At 47.0% G+C, this 21,246-nt stretch overlaps 1 protein-coding gene across 3 annotated transcripts in view; it reads left to right on the plus strand.

The window, feature by feature from the left end:
- The first annotated feature begins 3,399 nt into the window (after nt 1–3,399).
- RASSF8 (ras association domain-containing protein 8) overlaps nt 3,400–21,246 on the plus strand; it is a 146,718-nt gene continuing 128,871 nt past the window's right edge. The window contains exon 1 of one of the 3 annotated variants that reach the window (XM_077660815.1): nt 3,400–3,726. The gene's annotated coding sequence lies outside the window, so the exon portion shown is untranslated. The remainder of the gene's footprint in view (nt 3,727–21,246) is intronic. The other 2 variants (XM_077660813.1, XM_077660814.1) reach the window with 2 other exon arrangements.

Raw genomic sequence — 21,246 nt, forward strand, 5'->3', positions numbered from 1 at the left:
AACATGCATCCCTTACGTACAGGTATCTTAAAACTTTCTTAGCCCACTGCTTTTCCCCCATTTTTCTCAATCGCTCCTCAAATGCCATCTTACTGCTAGCCTCTCTGCTGTCGAACGACGCCCATCTCATATCACCCTGTACCCCCTGATTTGGTGCATTGCCATGTGCTCCCAAAGCTAGCCTCCCTACACCGCATTGTTTGATTTCTAACCTTGCTTGAACATCTGGTCTCATGCACAGGACCGCATTACCGAAAGTCAGGCTAGGAACCCTCACACCTTTGCAGATCCCTCTTACCACTTCATACCTATTGCAATTCCACAGTGCCCTATTTTTCATGACAGCTGCATTCCTAATAGCTTTATTCATTACACATTTTTCATGCTCTGTCAGATACTCAGCACCGTTATTTATCCACACCCCAAGATACTTGTACTAATCCACTACTTCTATCATGAACTCCTGTATTCTATGCTGGCCGCCCTCATCATTAAATATCATGACTGCAGATTTTTCCTTACTAATCTTGAAACCTAATCTATCTCCCACTGTACCACATATGTCTATCAACTTCTGCAAATCTTCCTTGTTGTCAGCCATTAGCACTATATCATCTGCGTATATTAGTCCCGGTAATGACTGTTTAATCCATTACCCTTGCTTGAAAAAAGAAAGGTTGAAGCCTAGTCCACTCCTCTCTAGCTTTGTCTCCAAACCTTGCAGGTACAACATGAACAACAAAGGACATCCTTGCCTAATCCCCCGCTGTATCTCTACAAGCCCTGACACATTTTTTTTCCCATTTTATAAGCACATTGTTAACTTTATATATATCTTTTAAAAGATTAATTACTCCATCTTCTACATCCAATATGCCAAATATGTCCAACAAATATATATACCATCTGGTCCTGTTGACGTGCCAATAGGAACCTCCTTCTCTGCCCTTTCCCACCCTTTTTGCTCAAGTGAAGCAATTGCAGTAACTGGTCTATCCTCCTTCGATAAATTATGTGCAACATTTCTTTTTTTAAACTTTTCTGTCATCTTTGTTCCTATGTGTTTCATTGCTTCATCCCCTTCTAGCCAAACACCCTGATCTGTAACTATAAACCGTTGCTCTAGCCTAGTCTTACTCTTTGCATTTAGATGTTTCCAGAAATTTTGAGCTGCTTTTCTATCCTTCTTATTTACTTTTTACAGCCACTGGGCACCCTTTGTTCTAATTTTCTCATTAATCAAATAGGATGCTTCCCTTCTACACTTTATGAAGGTATCCCATTTTCTGTCTACTTGAACTTCTGTTCGCCCCTCTTCTTGGAATATCTGTGTTCCCTGGACGCTTCCTGACATTTCTCTATCGCCCTCTTGACCTCCTCATTCCACCAACTCTTGGGTATATGCACCTTTTCCCTTTTGGCTTTACTCGCACCTTAGCTAGCTCTAGCTCAAGTAATCAAGTTAATTTGGTATAAGTCCATTCTGTTTCATTCTCCTCAAAAATTACTTTCTCAACTTGTCTGGCTGCTGCTTCCAATTGCTTTTCCGAGTAAAAATTCCCCTTTAATTGTTCATCTCGCTTCAGTCCTACAATGGTTTCTCTTCTGAAACTAAACTTGATACGCTTGTGGTTACTACGTAGGCTTCTGGAACCATGTTCATCTATGCTCATTACCTCTAATCTATTATACATCCTCTGTGACATTTGTGCATAATCTATCGTCGAGTGCAGACTCCCTGCCTCCCATGTTATGAGCCCTTCACACTTCTCGGTACTAATGCATACAACTAAACCATGCCTGTCCCACATGTCCTGCAGCATGCTTCCTGTCGAATCTGTGTACCCATCCAGGTCTTCTATATGTGCATTCATGTTGCCTAATATAATTATGTCGCCCTGTCCTCCTAGCTCATCAATGTCGTTTGCAATACATTCTAACATTTTCCTGTTTTCCTCTTTGGCATTAGCTCCTGTCCACAGGTATACAAAGCCAAGGAGTGCTTGCTTCCCTTCCACTTTTCCTTTTAGCCATAAATGTTCCTTGCATCCCAGTTTAACCCTTTGAAAATTCTTACTTTTATGAATGAACGCCCCAATTCCAACCCCCCTTTCTGCTGCCCTCTGTTCTATTGCAATATTCCCATGCATAGTCTGGGTTACAGGGTGGTTGCTCCACATCTCGTAAGATGCGTTTCCACTAAGCCATATACCATTAATTCCTCCTTCCTTAACTGTTCTTCTGTTTCCTCCCATTTCAGTATATTCCCCTCGCTCCTAGCGCCATCGCGTGACAATTCAAACAAGCACAAGGCGTGGCGACCACTACAGTTACCATACGCCAAAAAAAAATATTGAAGTGACCCCGAGGAGCGCGCAAACTAGCGCAAAACCGTAACAACAACGAGACCCGCCGTGGTGGCTCAGTGGGTTAGAGCGCTCGGCTACTGATCTGGAGTACCTGGGTTCGAACCCGACCGCGGCGGCCGCGTTTCGATGGAGGCTAAACGCTAAGGCGCCTGTGTGCTGTGCGATGTCAGTGCACGTTACAGATCCCCAGGTGGTCGGAATTTTTCCGGAGCCCGCCGCTACGACACCTCTTTCTTCTTTCAGTCACCTTACGAAGCGGTTCAGGTGTCCGCCGAAATGTGAGACAGATACTGCGCCATTTCCTTTCCCCCTGAGCCGCCGCGGTGGCTGAGTGGTTACGGCGCTCGGCTGCCGGCCCGAAGGACGCGGGTTCGATCCCGGCCGCGGCGGTCGAATTTCGATGGAGGCGAAATTCTGGAGGCCCGTGCACTGTGCGATGTCAGTGCACGTTAAAGAACCCCAGGTGGTCGAGATTTCCGGAGCCCTTCACTACGGCGTCTTTCATAGCCTGAGTCGCTTTGGGACGTTAAACCCCCATAAACCAAACCAAACCTTTTCCTTTCTCCCCAAAAAAAACAAGTTAATTCAATTTACAACTACGAGCCCGCAAGTTCACACGCGCCGCAATGAGAGCGACGGTAAATCTTACCGGATGGATGGATGGATAAGGCTGAACTCTTTAAATCGGGCGGTGGCTGAAGCCACCTAGCCAAGACTTGTGAAATTTTACTCGTCTCGATTTTAGCCACCAATCTGGCGGAGTTTCTCAAACGCGGAGTTTCTCCAGCGCGGAATAACCTTCGGTTGGTTACTTCTACCCTCTTAAAATCTACTTTCCCTTCACTGTCCTTAAATCCCAATGCCTTGGATAAATCAGCCCCACTGCTTCCATTCTGCCTGCTATCCTTTATTTCCGCTGCCCCAGCTCAGGTGCTTCATTATCGATGGCAGATGCCGGGGCTAGCGAAAATCTTTTCCTTCCTTTTTACTATTACTTTAATAAAACACCGCTACCACCACCACCTTTCCACTGTAGTCGGTGAAGCCCTTTACAGAAAAGCATCAAGTGTTCAGCCGTTTCCTCCTCCTCTCCGCACGCAGCGCACAACGTGTCTATTTCGTGGTACTCCCGAGTCGGCGTCGCGAAGCAGAGCCTGTCGACGTTCGCGGGGCCACCCCTTCCCATTGAGCCGCCGCGGAGTGAGCACCACCGCACCACACTACCCTCTCCTAGACACTCCTCTCGGGCCGGGCTGCTGTGCGTGCCGTGCCAAAGGCCGTGCAAGGTTTGGCATTCTGGATGTTGGGGTGCGGAGCTTGTGTGGCCGTGGTCGACTGGGGTCTTTGACAACTCGGGGTGAGTCGGCAGCATCTTCTCGAAGCATCGCCTGCCCGATTCCTCGACTAATAAGGGAGTAATTACTCATTGGCATCCACCCAAGCGCAGCCATACGGCTACAAAGGAAAGCTGCGGTTTTCGTCCGTCTGATGAAGCGCAGCTTTCGCGCAGCGGTCAGTCGAGTATTAGGCCTAGGCCAGTGGGCGCACTTTGGATGCCGACGCGAGTTCGTGGTGCCAGTTACCGTGCGTGGTCTGCCGCGGTCCTTTACCCAGCGGCATTCCTGCGTGGCGCTGCGGAGTTGAGCGAGCCCTCGGCGCGAAGCGTGCCATGAGTGCTTCGTCGAGTTTGCCTTCCACTGGTTGCGCGCACGACGCAGTGGGAGTAAAAACAAAAAAGTCTCGTGGTACTGCCGCAGCTCCGAAGAGGCATGTAGTTTTTTTTTCTTTATCCAGCCAGCACATGCACAAGTGCGGACGGGTCAAGGGAATTTTCCGGCGCGCCGAAAGGAGACTTTCAGCCGAGGAAGTGGCCCACAGGAAATTCGCAATGTGGAAATGCGCATTAGTTTTGCGAAAACCACCCTCAGCGCTTTGCTGGTTCCGCCGCGTATACATTCACATCGCCGACAGAAATGCTCTGCACCATCTGTACTGGAGGCACCTCACTGCGGTGCGAGCAGCACACACTGATCTAACCGTAGTCGCATTGCAGCAGTAATTTCTAGAGAGAATTAGATCTGTAGAACTGTGCTAATATGGCCAATATTTGTGTCGTAGTAATGGAGACTGGATGGCAACTCAGGAATTAAATAAGATTGTTTTTGCGTGCCATAATTTGCTCATGTTTTATCTTATAAAAACTTTCTTCCCCATTTTCTTTTTAAGGATACTACATGAAAGAGGCTTTCATATATTTTGATTTTCTGGCGTTTCAGAATGGCTCTTTTAAGGTTTTTCTGCTTGGGCTCCAAACAGCATGGCAGTGCAACTGTGTTGCAACACATTCTGAATGGATGCAAAGCATGTTTCCATGAAACAAAATAGCTTTCACATTTGTTTTTGTTGTTCCCTACAAAGATGGACGTTTTACAACTGCTTGTTTAGTCAAAATGGTAAGAGGTGTCTGCTAAAAGCGCTGACTGATCGTGGAATTCTCACCAGTGGAATGAAACCAGTTTTTCTCTCAAAATGGCACTGAACTTGTGGCAGGGGAGGATTTATGGGGCACTCTTTGACTGTATATTTCGGAACCATGGACGTTGCGATTAAGTATTGGAACCATGTATTTCTTCGACTTTTTTTTTGGTTGAGAAAATGTTGCTCAGCACAGTTTTTGTGTGTACAAGTTCTTGTAAATTTTCCCGTCTTTAAATCTGCCCTTGCATTCACCCATACTCGATATTCTCGTCGGACAGTTTCGCTACCATGTCATCATTGGTATGCATATCACGAAATCAAAACATTGCTTGCTTAAAGTGGCCCATGACAGCCATCGAGTTACTTTTTATTTTTTCTTTAGTGTCTACGGGTGCTATGTGTGTAGTGATGAACAAATCAGTAAATATTGCACTTTTTTATTCTAGTTGTAAGAGGGGGGGTTGTGGCTCAGCTTGAATCTGCAACACGGCGAGTTTAACACGCAAAAACGATTCAGCCAAGTGTTCAGGCTGTGAACAAGCTTCACACCATAGGGTCGTTGCCTTCTTTTTCATCACAGTTCACCACAGTGAGTGACCATGGCTGCTACACTACATAGTAAATAATATTAGGTACCCTGCTTAGTGCTAGCGCTAAGGTCTGTTCCTGCCAGCCATGCATGCTTCAAACCTGAGCATTGTGGTTTCGTTTCGTGATGTGCTCTGTTTAGAAGGAATGAATTGAGTGTTGTGGGCTGTGAGAAAACGTATGCGTTTATCAAGCATAATGACTAAAGACTAAAAACCGCAACAGACACAGGACGGAGGCAGTAACAACACAGAGCAGTACTTGTAACTGAAAATTTATTGAAAAGCGTCACAACTTTCATAGACTGCACATGTAACCCTACAACCAATCGTAAGATAGGATGAGGACATCAAAAAACAAGATCTTCGGCGAACCTTAAAAGACAACAGCCCGCATGTAGAAATGAAGAAATGAAAGGGCTTACCAAATGTTACCTGCCTCTGTCCTGTGTCTGTTGTGGTTTTTAGTCATGTCTCACTAACTGACCTACAACTTTACTCCTAGAAAAAAAAATAGTAGTTATAGAGGTTAAACTGTAAGTGGCTCTGCTCTTTTGTTTTTGTGCAGTGAGAGATGTGTGCCAGGAAATCAGTTGCCGAGCCCTAGCCACAATTTTGATACCAGAAACGAAGTGATTTGGCAGCCAGAAAATGAACGAGTGGGAGGAGTCTGTCTACCTGGCGATTTTGGAAACTGTAAGAAGGTTATTGCTATCAGGCAACCGTGGGCTATGTTGCGTACAAAACATTGTGTACCAGTTTCAAGCAGTGAAGGTGCCAACAGCACGAAAAAAATGTGTGTTCTCAATTCCAAACCTGGTAAAATCAGCACCATTACCACCGTCTTGAAGTGACGCTTGTCTGGGAGATGGGAGTCTGGACAGGTGTGGAGCATATTCTTGATGCAGCTCATGCAACCCGCTGGTACCGGTGGTGCGTGCAGTGTTTTGTTCAGTATGTTAAGTTTATGAAAGAACATGTAGGAAACCAGCTCGCCTGCCTCTGCAATAGGATGAAACACCCAAGAAAAAGTTTTAAATGTGTGCTATTTGTTGTGGTAGACTCCTTGCGCTACCTCAACGGAGAGGACCGCAGCGCTGGTGGCGCTGTTTGCCCAGATACATTACATTACAGGTTGTGCAAAGTTCGGACACCACGAAGGAAGGAAGCATCTCAGAAGCATCTCACACTTGCTCAGCGACGGCGGTGGAAGCATCAGCACACAGGAAGTAATTTATTCCTTCATTTTGCAGTGTGCAGCCATTGGCCAGGCTTGCGGCGGCACTACATCTGGTGGAGCAAGTAAATTGTGACGCAAGTATCAAGAACAAAAGACAAGCTAGAGTGCAGTAGATACCCTGGTGTCATTTACAGAATTCCTTGTCTGGACTGTGACGCAGAATACATCGGTGAAACCGGATACTACAGTAAGCGGCTAAGGGACCATAAAAATGACGTTGCCAAGGGACGTGCAGAGTGAAACACCCTGGCAGATCACCATAAACACACCGGTCACAATATCGCCTGGGATTCAGCCAGCATCATCGCCACTGAAAAATCATTATCTTCCTGTTTTCTCCCTGAGCCATTTCGCATTTAATCATCTATGTATGCGCATGCTCATTGCAACGACCTTATTGGATATAATCATGGCCTTTCTGCTATTTGTTTCATGTGTGGACAAGGGACTCTCGTACGGGTCCCGAGACATCATTTGTTTTACTCCATTTTTCTTCTTTTTGGTGAGTGTTTGGTTTTTATATGGTGTTATTTTCTCGCACACGAGCTTTTGTCGAACTTTGGACTAGGGAAATGTGGATGGTTATGCTGAAGCTTCCTGTCTTCTACCTGAAGCAGAAAGTATACTCCATCTCAGTAGTTCCTTGCAGCACTGCCAAAGCAGTGCACAGGAGACGTTCTGATGCTGCAGAATGCAGTGCAAGTATAAACTAGGCATAAGGGTACATGGGATAGCGTGCATGCTCGAAATGCTTTTTCATTTTGAGCCTTAACGTACGCTTCATTAACGTACGCAACTTTCTGAGTTTAGCATGCGTGACTCATCTTACTTTCAAACATTGTTTCCAAAATGGCGGCCCCCTTTGAAGCGGTACCTCTTGCCTCGGACATGAGTTTGTCGTCCTTGTGGCCGTTTTCTTTATGTTCACTGGCCAAAAATATAGGCCACTGGGCTTTCAGTTCATCTCATCTCACCTGTAATAAAACATAGGAGTGATAAATTCGCTTTATTTTTTATTTTGAGTGATGATTCTACCACTTCTAATCCCAAGAGAAGGGTCATTTTGTTGACAAAAATTGTTCCCTGTTCTAACAGCCAGATGGTGCCACTGGGTTGAGCTTACGGTTGCGTCTCCGTTTGCATTTGCTGAACTAAATATATCATTGTGACAAATGGGGTAACATCCCTCAACATACTTGCGTTCAGCATGTGTAAGTGTGCATAGAGCACCAATTTAGGCTCTTTTCTAACCATGTCTGTGGACGCCGTGAGCAGGCAAGTCTCAGAGAAGCACGTTTGACGCAATCTCCTGATTGCCTGAGGAGGTCTCTACTTTCCGTAGTGCTGCAAGGATCTTGAGACATAGTATAGTTAGGTTTTGTTTGTAACGCACGTGTGACGGCTGTTCAAGGTTTTATTTATTTATTTATTTATGAATACTGTCAACCCTCATTTGAGGGTCATTACAGGGAGGGAAAGTGAACAGAAAAAAAATGCATATATAACCATGAATGAACAAGCTTCTTTGAGCATACAATACAAGAGAGCATTGAAACGCAACACAGTTCACACCACTGTAGAACCACTTGCTATACAAAAAGTAATATTGGACAATCAGTTACGCGCCCATCTACAAGAATCCCATGCCTAGACGGAATCCCCAAGTGCATTCAAGAATGCCGCTACACCTGTAGACTCAGCAACGTGAGCGGGCAGTTTATTCCAGTGCTCAATAGCATCCGGAAAGAATGAGCAGCGAAAGACGTTAGTTCGTGTCAAGTATGGCCGAATCGCTTTGTGGTGGTTAAGGCGGGAGCTTAGTCTACCTGGAGGCTGCAGATATTTTTCTTTATTGATGTTAATTTCTCCGTGAATTATTTGGTAAAGTATTTTTAATCTCTGCTTTTTACGTCTTTTTTCTAATGTTTCTAGACTACATGAGTTTAACATCTCCGTTACCGAATCTGTCGTCCTGTATTTTGAACAAATGAATCTCGCTGCACGTCTTTGAATCTTTTCTATTTCCATTGAAAGAATCTTCTGCCGAGGAGACCATACTACAGATGCATATTCAAGGGAAGGCCGTATGAGAGATTTGTATGCTAAAAGTTTGACATCTTTCGTTGCTCTCCCCAACTTTCCTCTTAGAAAACACAGTTTTCTGTGTGCCACCGCACAAACATTTTCGACATGATTGTGCCAACTTAGGTTGTGAGAAATTGACACCCCCAGATACTTGAATGTACTAACATTAACCAAATCGTGACCTGCAATACTGTACTGAAAAGAAATTATATTTCGTTTGTTAGTTATATGGGTAAATGTGGTCTTATTGAAGTTGATTTTCATTTCCCATTTCTCACACCAAAGTGCAAAAGCCTGCAGGTTTTGGTTAATGTTAATCTGATCTCCTTCACATGTGACAGGTGCATAAATGAGGCAATCATCCGCAAATAGTTTCAGTTTAACAGAATTTCCAACAGCACATACTACGTCATTGATATAAACTAGAAATAGCAATGGCCCCAGCACAGAACCCTGTGGTACACCAGAATACACATCCAAAAAGCGAGACTCACAATTGTCAACACGTACCGCCTGTTTGCGTTTCGCCAAGTACGCTTCTATCCATCTAAGGATGTCTCCATTAATGCCAGCCCTTCGCACTTTCAGGAGTAATTTGTCATGAGGAACCTTATCAAAGGCTTTTTCAAAATCTACACAAATAACATCAATCTGTCCCCGGTCATCTATAGCTTTAGAAAGGTCATGTATTGTCTCAATTAACTGTGTCACCGTTGAAAACCCTCGACGGAAGCCATGCTGACATTCAGAAAGTAGTCCGTTTGTTTCCAAAAAAATGATAATATGTTTCGCAATAACATGTTCCATTACCTTACAGCAGATTGAAGTAAGTGACACAGGCCGATAGTTGTTCATAAGTGTGCGATTGCCACTTTTAAATACGGGTATAACAATGGCAGTGCGCCAGTCTTGTGGCAGATAATGAGTTACGAGTGATTTTCGGAATATAATTACCAAGTAGAAGGACATCCATTCAGCATACCGTCTCAAGAAGCATGTAGGTATTCCATCCGGGCCGATAGCTTTTTTTTCGTCCAATTGTATCAGCTGCTGAAACACGCCGCTCTGAGTAAAGCTGATAGCATCGATAGACGTTTCACGAGAATGTGCCTCGTCGTGTGCGTCGCTTTGGCTCGTGTTTCTTGCGAATACAGATTGGAAATATTTATTGAAGTGGTCGGCCATATTCGTTTTATCTGCAATAAGTTCGGCTCCCAGTTCGGCACATCCTTTTGATATTTCGCAGCAGCAGGTGCACTCACTGCATGGCGGCATTATTGTGCATTGGGTGGAGCTGCACCTGCTGTGAATGTGTGCATGTTTATTTATTTTCAAACAAATCAATTGACAACTCAGAAAAATGCAATTGCTATCACTGCTCTGACCTCAGAATGGGAGAGCGCGAGGTGCCAGTGGCCCACCTGGATTTTACCAAGACCTGCTAAAATGTGCAACCGGTTCTGGACAGCCTACACTTGGAAGTGCCTAGTCCACACACTGGCAGGCGAGAAGACCCGCGCTGAACGATGACTGGTACATGCAAGGATACCACAACATCCTGAGTCGGAAAGAGCTGAACCTCATGTACTGTGCGATGTCAGTGCACGTTAAAGAACCCCAGGTAGTCGAAATTTCCAGAGCCGTGCACTACGGCGTCCCCCATAGCCTGAGTCGCTTTTGGACGTTAAACTCCCATGAACCTGATCTTCTTGTGCTGACTGACATATAAAATAGTGCAACAGCAGATCAGGACATGAAAGAACACACGAGTGCTCACTTGCAACAGTTTATTGTGGAAGAGAGCCTATAGATATATATGACATGGTGATACATTGTGCAAGCACGGCAGACAGTCAATTGTTAGTGGCTTCTGAGATAATCTAATTCCTTACGAGATAGCCCAACAGATGGTTTCGCTATGCACTTATCACCTAAGCTATCTATCATTTCTGCTTCGATTATTTCTCGCGTGAGTTTGCAAGTGTTTCTGGCAAGTGTTTCTGTTTCTGGCCCAAGCTTGCTAAGGTTGTCCACCACTACGTACGAACCTGTCGTGAGTGTCAGCGCCGGAAGACGCCGCCGACTAAGCCAGCCGGGCTCCTGCAGCCTACTGATCCCCCACGCCTTCCATTTCAACAGGTTGGCATCGACTTACTCGGCCCATATCCGGTGTCTTCCATCGGCAATCAGTACATTGCTGTTGCCACTGGCTATCTTAGCGGCTACTGTGAGACCAAGGCCCTTCCCCGTGGTACCGCCGCCAAAGTTGCACATTTTTTCATTCACAACATTGTGCTTCGTCACGGTGCTTCGTCACGGTGCTTCGTCACGGTGCTTCAACGGTCGTATTAACCGGCAGGGGAACCGCGTTTACGTCGGCCCTTACAAGCGAGGTACTTCTCAGCGGCACCAGCTATAGAAAGACAACAGCTTACCATCCGCAAACCAACGGACTGACTGATCGCCTTAACAAGACAATTGCCGATATGATTTCTGTGTATGTCGACGATGACCATGCGAACTGGGACAGGATACTGCCTTGCATCACGTTCGCGTACAACACTGCGCTCCATGAAACGACGCGCTTCACCCGCTCCATTTGGTGCACGGTCACGAAGCCTTGACCATGCTGGACGCCATGCTTCGGATCCTACTCCCTCTTCTGTCGTGGACGCTGACCAATTTGTTCGTGACGGCAAAGCCGCTCACCACGTTGCTCGACAGCGAATCCGGTGCCAACAACAACGCGACGCTGAGCATTACAACCTCCACCGCAGGGAGGTGATTTACACACCCGGTGACCAAGTCTGGGTGTGGAGCCCGACCCGTTTGCGAGGGCGCTCCGAGAAGCTTCTTCACCGTTACTTTGGCCCATACCAGGTGTTATGCTTCTTCACCGTTACTTTGGCCCATACCAGGTGTTATGCCGCATCAGCACGGTGACCTATGAGGTCCTCCCTCAAGGAACTGTCCGATCCTCTCCACAACCGACGTCCGAAGTCGGCCACGTGGCGCGAATGAAGCCGTATTACTCCCGTTAGCCACTTTCCACGAAGACACTCGCGTTGTTGACTTTCCGCCTTACGTATGTTTTTCCTCCTTGCGTGTGGCATTCAGTCTATGCCTGTTGGAAGGGAGGGGGGCAATGCCACACTGCTGTCTCTCTGCCAGTGCCACCTGGTGGCTGAACCTTGTCTCCCAGCCAGTGGCCGAATGTCTTCTTTGTCTTGAATGAGCGCGGCGGTTCGGCAAGCCCTGCCCCAGTAAACAGCTGTGCTTCCTGCTACGTTTGTCGGTGACAATATTGTTTCAGAAGTATTTGCTGTTGGGCTAGTTGGTTCATAATAAATTTGATTGGCCCAAAGGAACAAACACAGGAAGACAAGGAGACAGAAAGAGCGCATACTACCCACTAAGTTTATTGCGGAAAACACCACCTTTATACGCCAGTACATTATCATCAGTTTATTATCACAGCCAGAAGAAGCCAACAGGGAAAAAATGTACAGAATCACAATCATATTGTTGCGGGAAAGAATATATTTACGGCTATGTACACCAGCCAAGGAACAGCTACGAGCGGCACTCAGAACACTGTCAGAACTTCGTTGCCGTCTTCGTCTTCGTCCACCCGTTCACTCGCTCAGTCTCGTCGTCGTCTTCCCGCTTCAGGACCCCCGGCTGATGAGACGCAGTCTCGGCGTTAGAGTGGCAACGTATGAACGTCGTGATAAGGTTTTAGGCGGCAGAAATGGATGACATCGGTGGAGGGGCCGGAGGACGATGGCGAGCACGCAAGGGGTGCAATTTCATAGTTTGTGTCGGTGACACGGCGCACCACACGGTAAGGGCCCCGGTAGTGCGAAAGGAGCTTCTCGGAGAGACCGACGCTGCGTGACGGCGTCCAGAGAAGGACGAGTGATCCGGGTTCATATTCGACCGCCCGGTGATGGCGGTCGTAGGCGGACTTCTGGGAAGCTTATGAGGCATGGAGCAGACTAAGGGCTATTTGGCGCGCCAGCGAGGCCTGGGCGATGGCGTCCTGAGCGTAAGCAGTGGTGGCGACTGAAGAAGACGGCATGAGTGTGTCCAAAGGCAAGATGGGGTGCTAACCAAACAAAAGTAGAAAGGGGAATAGCCGGTTGTGTCATGCCGTGAAGAGTTATACGCAAAATTTAACAGAGTATACTGAGGGGCCAGTTGGTCAGACATATTATAAACATAAACGTAGCATATGGATGGGACGAAGAAGGGCGAAGACAGGACGGTTGCTACACTTACAACTGAATAGAATGAAATGCGACAGTAAACCACTCCCCATCCCAGAGCAACAACACGCATGCGCACAACATAAAACAATGTAAAAACAAACTGATAATCTTAAAACGTGTGGAAAAAGATAAAAAAAGGAGAAAAGAGAAAGAGCGATAGATAATAAAAGGTGCTAAGAAAACTCAAGTGCGTTTTAAAAACTTCAATTCCTTCTCCATCAGATACACAGATGGGGTGCTAATGAACGTGCCTTCACTACATTTCGAAATTTCCTGGGCTTCCAAGATTTCCCTAGCCAATTGGGTTTTACCACGCCCTACAATCTTAGTACGATTAAGCAGAGGAAAACAACCATTGCACTTCTTGCAATGCACTGGTATATGTTCCCCAGTTTGTTGGAAAAGTGAAGAGGCATGTTCACCCAGCCTCACGTTTAGACGCCTGCCCGTCTGCCCAATTTTACACAGACCCACATCGGAGAGGGAACTGATAAACAATATCTGTTGCGCATGAGACGTACGGTTTTCTATGTTTTGTGCCACAACCTGGTTCTCTTTCCCTCTCTCGATCTGGTAAAGCACATAGCATTGCCAGCTTGAGGGGCGTAGAAAACAGGACGTCAACCCCAAATTTCGCTGCCACTCTCCAAGTTGTGGGAGAGCCTGTGTACATATGGCATAACCTCAAACTTCCTATTCTTTTGGTCACCTGATGTGATATGACGTAACAGGAGCTCTTGTTTTTCTTTTAGTAATTTCTGAGAGCATCTGCAACTGCCACAAAAACATCGGCAGGGAAGCCTGCTTCCTTAAGTCTCTCGACCTGAATGTCAAAACTTTTCCCACTCTGTGAGGGCATGACTTTAGAAGTGCTGACCTAAAACATGTAGCTGCTATGCCTCGCTTTATGAGCTTCGAATGGGAAGAGTCGTAAGGCAGAAGCGCTTTTTTGGATCGAGATTCATAAGCCCAGCAAATTTGCCCACCAGTATTAAAATACAGGTGGATATCTAAAAACTGAATGGAATCATGAGCCGGTAGTTCAATGGAGAAGTTCAATGAATTCATGATTCCTTTGAAACGAGTTAGGATCGAGTCTGCTACTAAAACTCAGTCATCTCTAGGAGAAAGTTTGAGGACAAGAAAATCATCGACATATCTAAAAATACGCACAATGTGCTCGTCACTCAACTGAGACTGAAGCAATCGTCCAAACTTAGCCAGAAAAATTTCGCAAAGCACAGGGCGACACTTGACCCAATTCAAATGCCACGTTTCTGAATGTAGAAATGCTGTCTGTAGTTAACAATCGTGGAATTTGGGTACACAGACAGGAGTTCCAAAAAAGAAGCAATGCTGACACCACAAGAATTTTGAAAGGACACCGGTCCCGCCTCTTCAATGCGCTCCCTCACCGCAATAAACAGTTCGTCGTGCGGCACCGAGTAAAAAATTTCCTCAAATGTCCACAGAAAAAGCCGAATTAGCACCGCACAAATCACCCCGCAGGATGTCAACTAACACAGCCGATCTGGCGACTTTGAAAGGGTCCACAGTAACAAGCCTGCTCAAGTGACCCAGGAGGAACTTGGCTAGTCGAGCTTGCCAGCTGTCTCTCTGTGATGATGGCTCTGAAGGGACAGTCCGTTTTGTGCGTTTTTGCGTTGAAAAAAAACCTTCAAAGCATTGCCATTGCAGTTGCTCACTTCCCTCTCCAGCTTGTCCAGCTTACACTCTTGTAGCTACTGTCGCATTTCATTCTATTCAGTTTTAAGTGTAGCAACCGTCCTGTCTTCGCCCTTCTTCGTCCCGTCCATATGCTACGTTTTTGTTTATAATATTATACGCAAAAGTCACACAAGGCAAGGCAGCGTCCCAATCTCTGTGGTCTGGCGAGACGTACATTGCTAACATGCTGGTGAGCGTGCGGTTGAACCGTTCCGTAAGCCCGTTGGTTTGTGGATGGTAAGCTGTTGCAAGCTGGTGCTGCGTGGCACACGAACGAAGAAGGTCAATAATCACTCGGGACAGAAAATAACGACCACGGTCGGTGAGCAGTTGACCAGGGGTGCCATGGGGAAGAATGACGTTTTGGAGAAGAAAATTGGCGACATCGGTAGCACAGCTGGTAGGCAAAGCACGCGTGATGGTGGTACCGAGTCGTATAATCAGTTGCGACAGCGATCCACTTGTTGCCGGAGAAGGAAGAGGGAAAAGGGCCAAGAAGGTCGAGGTCAACACGGTGAAAAGGTTCCGGAGGTACGTCGATGGGTTGTAGGAGACCGGCAGGCAAAGTGGAGGGCCTTTTCCGACGTTGACACAGGTCGCAAGCGGCAACGTAACGCTTGCATGAGCGGGAGGTCAATAGAGATCATGTTGGCGTAGTCGTCCGTTGGTTTCTCGGTTGATGTGGCCGCAGGCAACAGGCTTTGATGAGTAGAAGGTAAGCAGGTGTCCACGACTGATATGACACATTCGGCAGCCGGGCAGAGCGTGGCGAGTGAGATGCCTTGTGGGAGCGGTTGGATAGACGAGCCAAAGTTCAGAACCGGAAGGTACGCTCGGTTGGCCGACATTGTACAGACAGTGTGCGCAAGCGCAATACTTCGCGAGAGGGCGACGTCAAGGTCCAGAGTGACTACGTAGGGACCATCAGGGACAGGAGGAACAGATGAGAAAGAAATGTAAGTGGCGGCTTTAGTCGTTAGACGGACAAAGTCGACAGCACAAAGGCGAGGTACAACTGGTGACGGTGACTCAGCAGAAAGGGGAAGGTCAAGCTGGACAACACTGGTGGCGCAGTTGATGAAAGCTGAATGCTCAGACAGGAAGTCGAGGCCAAGAATGACGTCATGAGGGCACTGGTCCAGAACAGAGAATAGAACGGCGCATGTATGGCGGCCGGAAATGGTCACACGGGCTGTGCATAGTCCAACCACAGGAGGCGTTCCGCCGTCGGCAACGCGGAGAACGGCTGTGGGTGCAGGGGTCAGTACTTTTCTGAGGTGGCGTCGGAGGGTTGAACTCATGACGGACACGTGCGCGCCCGTATCGATCAGGGCTCTTACAGGGACTCCATCGACATGAATAGCGAGCAAATTTTGGTGTGCGCAGAGGGCTAAGCGAGGATTTTGGGACTGGGGCTGTACTGCAGCATCACCTCCAAACACTGCAGTGTCTAGTTTTCCGCTTGCGAGCGTACGTAGGGGCCAGGAGAGGAGCGACGGCGTAGGGGTGAACGAGACTGCCGATACAGGGGGGACGGGGAGCGGCTGGGGCGGGAAAACTGGCCGTTGACTGTAGCACTCTGCCGGGCTGGAGGGGGCGTGAAGTGGCTGGGCTGTTCGTCGTTGCGGTGAAAGCTGAGAGGATTGTATGCACTACGACGGGACCAATAATTGCGACAGTGACGGGAGATGTGGCCAATACGGTGGCAGAGGAAACAAATAGGCCTGTCGTCGGGTATCCGCCAGTCGTTATATACAGAAACGCCAGTGCATTACTGCTCACAGAACAAGGTATGAAAAAATTTGGAAACATGATAACGTGACCGAATAACTTGATCTACACATGACCATCTAAAATATTCAGTTCCCGGCCGCTCAGTTTAACCGACAAAGTGCTTGTGCATGTGGGCTTACCTTTCTGTTTGTGAAATGCCTCGATATCGTCCCTTTCAACTCTCTGCCTTTGCGGATAAAATTTGCCTCTTCTAGCACTGCTTCGCAATCTTCACATTCTGTGCAGTGGTCAGGAGGTTTCCTCTTTTATTGTTCTTTGTTGTCCATTTGTAGCTGGCGCTAACTGTGTGATAAACAGACCACGCATAAGCATTGTGCTTGTGCTGCTGTCACCTAGCTCACTGAAGAAGGAATCCGTCGACCGTGCTTTTGTAGCCATGATCCCTGACGTCGCAGAACCCAGGCTGTCGATTGGTTGATGAAGTGTGACGTTAACATTGATATTCATAGCATGCGAGACGCTTGCCGTTGTGACGAAGGGCAAACCTTGGTTGTCATCCAATCGGCAGATAGGGCAGTCTATGCACGTGCTGACTGGCACATCCAGTGAACAGGGTGGAAAAGACGGGGAGACCAAGTGCAGTGTGACGTCTGGGACATGTGCTGAAGCATTCATTTTGATGAAGGCAGCCAGGTAGCTGGCGCGAACTGTGTGATGAACAGACAACGCATAAGCATTGTGCTTGTGCTGCTGTCAGCTAGCTCAGTGAAGAAGGAATCTGTCGACCGTGCTTTTGTAGCCATGATCCCTGATGTCGCAGAACCCGGGCTGTCGATGATTGGACAATGAAGTGTGACGTTAATATCCATAGTGCACGAGATGCTTGCCGTTGTGACGAAGGACTAACCATGGTTGTCATCCGTAGGGTAGATAAGGCAGTCTATGCACGTGCTGGCTGGCACATCCAGTGAACAGGATGGAAAAAACGGTGAGGCCAAGTGCAGTGTGACATCCGAGACAAGCGCCGAAGCTTTCATTTTGATGAAGGCAGCCAGGTGGTCGGCGCGAACTGCGTGATGAACAGACAATGCATAAGCATTGCGCCTGTGCTGCTGATGCCAGCGCTATCATTGATCCACACCACTCTAACCTTACTAAAGCTCTTGAGTCTTCTGTTCAAAATCATGGCACTTGTTTCATTCTCTTGTACCCCTCCAGCATTCAAACCTTACTAAAGCTCTTGAATCTTCTGTTCAAAACCATGGCACTTGTTTCATTCTCTTGTACCCCTCCTGCATTCCTGCCTGCCATAAAATCTCGGTTACTACTTCCTTGTCTTCCTTCCCTCACTGAATTTCACGCCTCTGCCTCTATCGCAAGTTTTTTCATACTCCACCTCATGACAGTCAGCTCATTGAACTAGTGCATCGAACACCTTGCACAGGCCATCCCAACCGCGTCATTCCGCCATGTGCCTACACAACTATGTTTCACGTGTCATTCTTCTTGTGCACCGCTCACACCTGGAATGGCCTTCCCAACCATCTGGTGCTCATAAGTGATCCTGCACGCTTGAAGACTGCCATCGAAGAAGCTCTCTCACCATAACCATTACGCTGCAAGCCTGTCACAGTTTATCACCATGCACCTGCCCATCCCTCAAGTAAAGTCCCACATCGGGACCTTTGAGGTATTATTAAACAAATAAATAGGTTATGAATTACATGAAATATATTTGAGTTATTGGTAACGAGTTGTACACATAAAAGACGAACACGGGAAAAACAATGAACACAGAAAGAGCACAAATTATCAACTGTTTTATTGATTTCACTACTGCTTGCATAGCAGTGTACACACATGCCGAAATAGGGGGCGAGAGAAAGGGCAAACCAGGCATATTTTACGCAAAAAGCGTACAGCTGCTAGAAGACTGAGACAACACACACAAGACAGGACTGGTCTTAATAACCACTTAATAACCACACGAGCAGGCAAAAATAAAACCGAAACATAGACAAGCGGTGACATAACAAAGGCACACATGCCAAAAGGCCCAAGCAATGATTATAACGCTGATAATGAACCACTGAGAAAACTAATCTCTTCGTCCGACAGGGAGAGAGATGACCTGCTTATGCAGATATGACCTCTCTGCTTGATGTAATAAGCATCAATGATTTTACGCTCTAATCTGTCTAAATGTTGCAATGAATTTAGTGTTTTCAAAACCTGGAGGGCACCTGCAGCTTTTGCAGTGAGTGGCCATGTGGCTGCCATAACCGATTTTTATAGCAATCTTGTGCTGCCTCACTCTTTCATTAAAGCACTGACCTGTCTGGCCGATATATTCCTGACCGCAGCTGAGAGGCACAACATACATAATGTGAGCAGTGCAATCAGTGGCGCAAATTTGGTAATTCTTTTTGCCCCGCCAAACCATTCTTACTTTGTTTAAGGCGCAAACGCGCGACAGCTTGCAAGGAGCAGATAGAACCACGTTGACCTTATAGCAGTTAGAACCACATTGACCTTATAGCAGATAGAACCACATTGACCTTATATGCTGGCCACTTTCTTTAGATTGTGCGAAAGCCGATGAATATAGGGAATCACCACAGCCGGCTGATTTTATTTATCCTTGTTTTTTTGAGCCTGTTCACCCTTTGACGTCACCTTGTGCTTCTTGACAAGGTTCTCACTAATACTAGTGATGAAGTGTTTTGGGTACCCAGCTTGGTGAATGCGTTTAGTTTGTGGATCAAAGCTCTGTGAGAGCATGAGATGGCACAGAGCTTTGATGTGCAAACTAAACGCTAAGCTGGGTACCCAAAACACCTCATCACTAGTATTAGTAAGAACCTTGTCAAGAAGTGCAAGGCGACGTCAAAGGGTGAACAGGCTAAAAAAAACAAGGATAAAGAAAAGCAACCGATGGTAGTGATTCATCGGCTTTCGCACAATCAAATGAAAGTGGCCAGTAGGTATAAGGTCATACGGTTCCATCTGCTCCTTGCAAGCTGTGGCGCGTTTGCACCTTGAACAATGTAAGAGTGGTGTGGCGGTGCAAAAAGAATCGCCAAATCCGCGCCAGTGATTGCACTGCTGACGTGTATGTTGTGCCTCTAAGCTGCGGTCAGGAATATATCGGCCAGAGAGGTCAGTGCTTTAATGAAAGAGTGAGGCAGCACAAGATTGCTATAAAAAATGTTTATGGCAGCCACATGGCCACTCATTGCAAGATCTAAAGACAGATTAGAGCCTGAAATCATCGAAGCTTGTTACATCAAGCAGAGGGGTCATATCTGCATAAGAAAGCAATCTATCTGGGAAGAAGAGATTAGTTTTCTCAGTAGTTCATTATCAGCGTTATAATCATCGCTTGGTCCTTTTGGCACGTGTGCCTTTGTTATGTCACCGCTTGTCTATGTTTTGCTTTTATCTTTGCCTACTCGTGTGGTTACTAAGTGGTTTTTCCCATGAATAAACTTAGTTGGAAGTTGGTGCCAGTCCTGTCATGTGTGTGTTGTCTTCGTCTTTTAGCGCCTGTACGCTTTTTGCTTAAACCATGTCATGGTACACCCCGCAGGGGGGCGTCTGCAGCTTGCAGGCGTTGATGAGTGGCGACACCACGGGTTACCGAGCATCCGCAGGGACATCCTCGCAAGGGGATGATGGTGAACAGTGCATCACCACGGACCCGAGCACCCGTGCCTAGCCGTGCGTGGCATCGCCGTGTCCGGGGAAAAGGGGATCCTGGTGGTTGAGCCGATGCCGAGCGTTTGGACCTTTAAGGCCTCTCGGCGGAGGTCACACACCACTTTGGCCCTAGCTTCCTGTAGACGGCACCTTTGGCCTGACCTGACCGTGGGAAATCGGCAGTTGCCTTTTCCTGTCCTTCCCTCTATCTTTCACTTTCCTATCTTCTTCCTCACAACTCTCCTGTCTTCTCCTCTCTTAATTATTTTTTCCTTCTTCCTGGCGGCGAGGGTTAACCTTGTGTGACCAACTACCCTGAGTTGTCATACTGGGTTATAGTTCGGGTGTACAGCTGGCGTGGGTAGGACTTGTTTGCAAGTTCCTGTCCCGTCCCCAAGTTGGGCTCCTTGGTGGGTGGCTGGTATCATGACTGAACATTAAACACACTTTATGGCTCCCCCTCCCTCACAAAATGATCGCGCTCTAAAAAGAGTGTGGATCGATGACATAACTGCCCAGTGTTTCCAAAAAACAAAACATTTCCCTAGGTATCATGTTGTACATAGTGAAGATGCAGAGCAACCAGCTAGAAAAATCTCTCCATTCATTGTTTCCAAATTTCTTACTGACGCCCTGGGCCTTGGCTACGAGGTGACGAAGTTAGTCAGTGGCGACCTCCTCCTCCAAATCCGCGACAAAGCAAAATACTAAAAACTCCCAACCTTAGTGTCTTTCGGAGACATACGTGTAACCGTAACTACCCACCGATCACTAAACACAGCCAAAGGAGTAATATCTGAACATGAGTTGAGTTTCCCCTTCCGGTGGCGATGAGAGGAAACTACTTGAATGATGAAATCGGGGTTTCTTGATGACCCGGTGGTTCTACTCACAAACATTCACATTACTCAAGGAAAGGAGAACGTTAACTATTTATTTACAACATAGGTAAAAAAACGAGAAGAAGCAAAGCAAAGCAAGGAGAAAACTATTTACATGACTAAATCGTGGATCAGACGAATTCAGCCCCCGCTCAACCCAGAGCGCTTGGTTTT

The sequence above is a fragment of the Amblyomma americanum genome, chromosome 4 (genome assembly GCF_052857255.1).
Source record: "Amblyomma americanum isolate KBUSLIRL-KWMA chromosome 4, ASM5285725v1, whole genome shotgun sequence".
Taxonomy (NCBI): domain Eukaryota; kingdom Metazoa; phylum Arthropoda; class Arachnida; order Ixodida; family Ixodidae; genus Amblyomma; species Amblyomma americanum.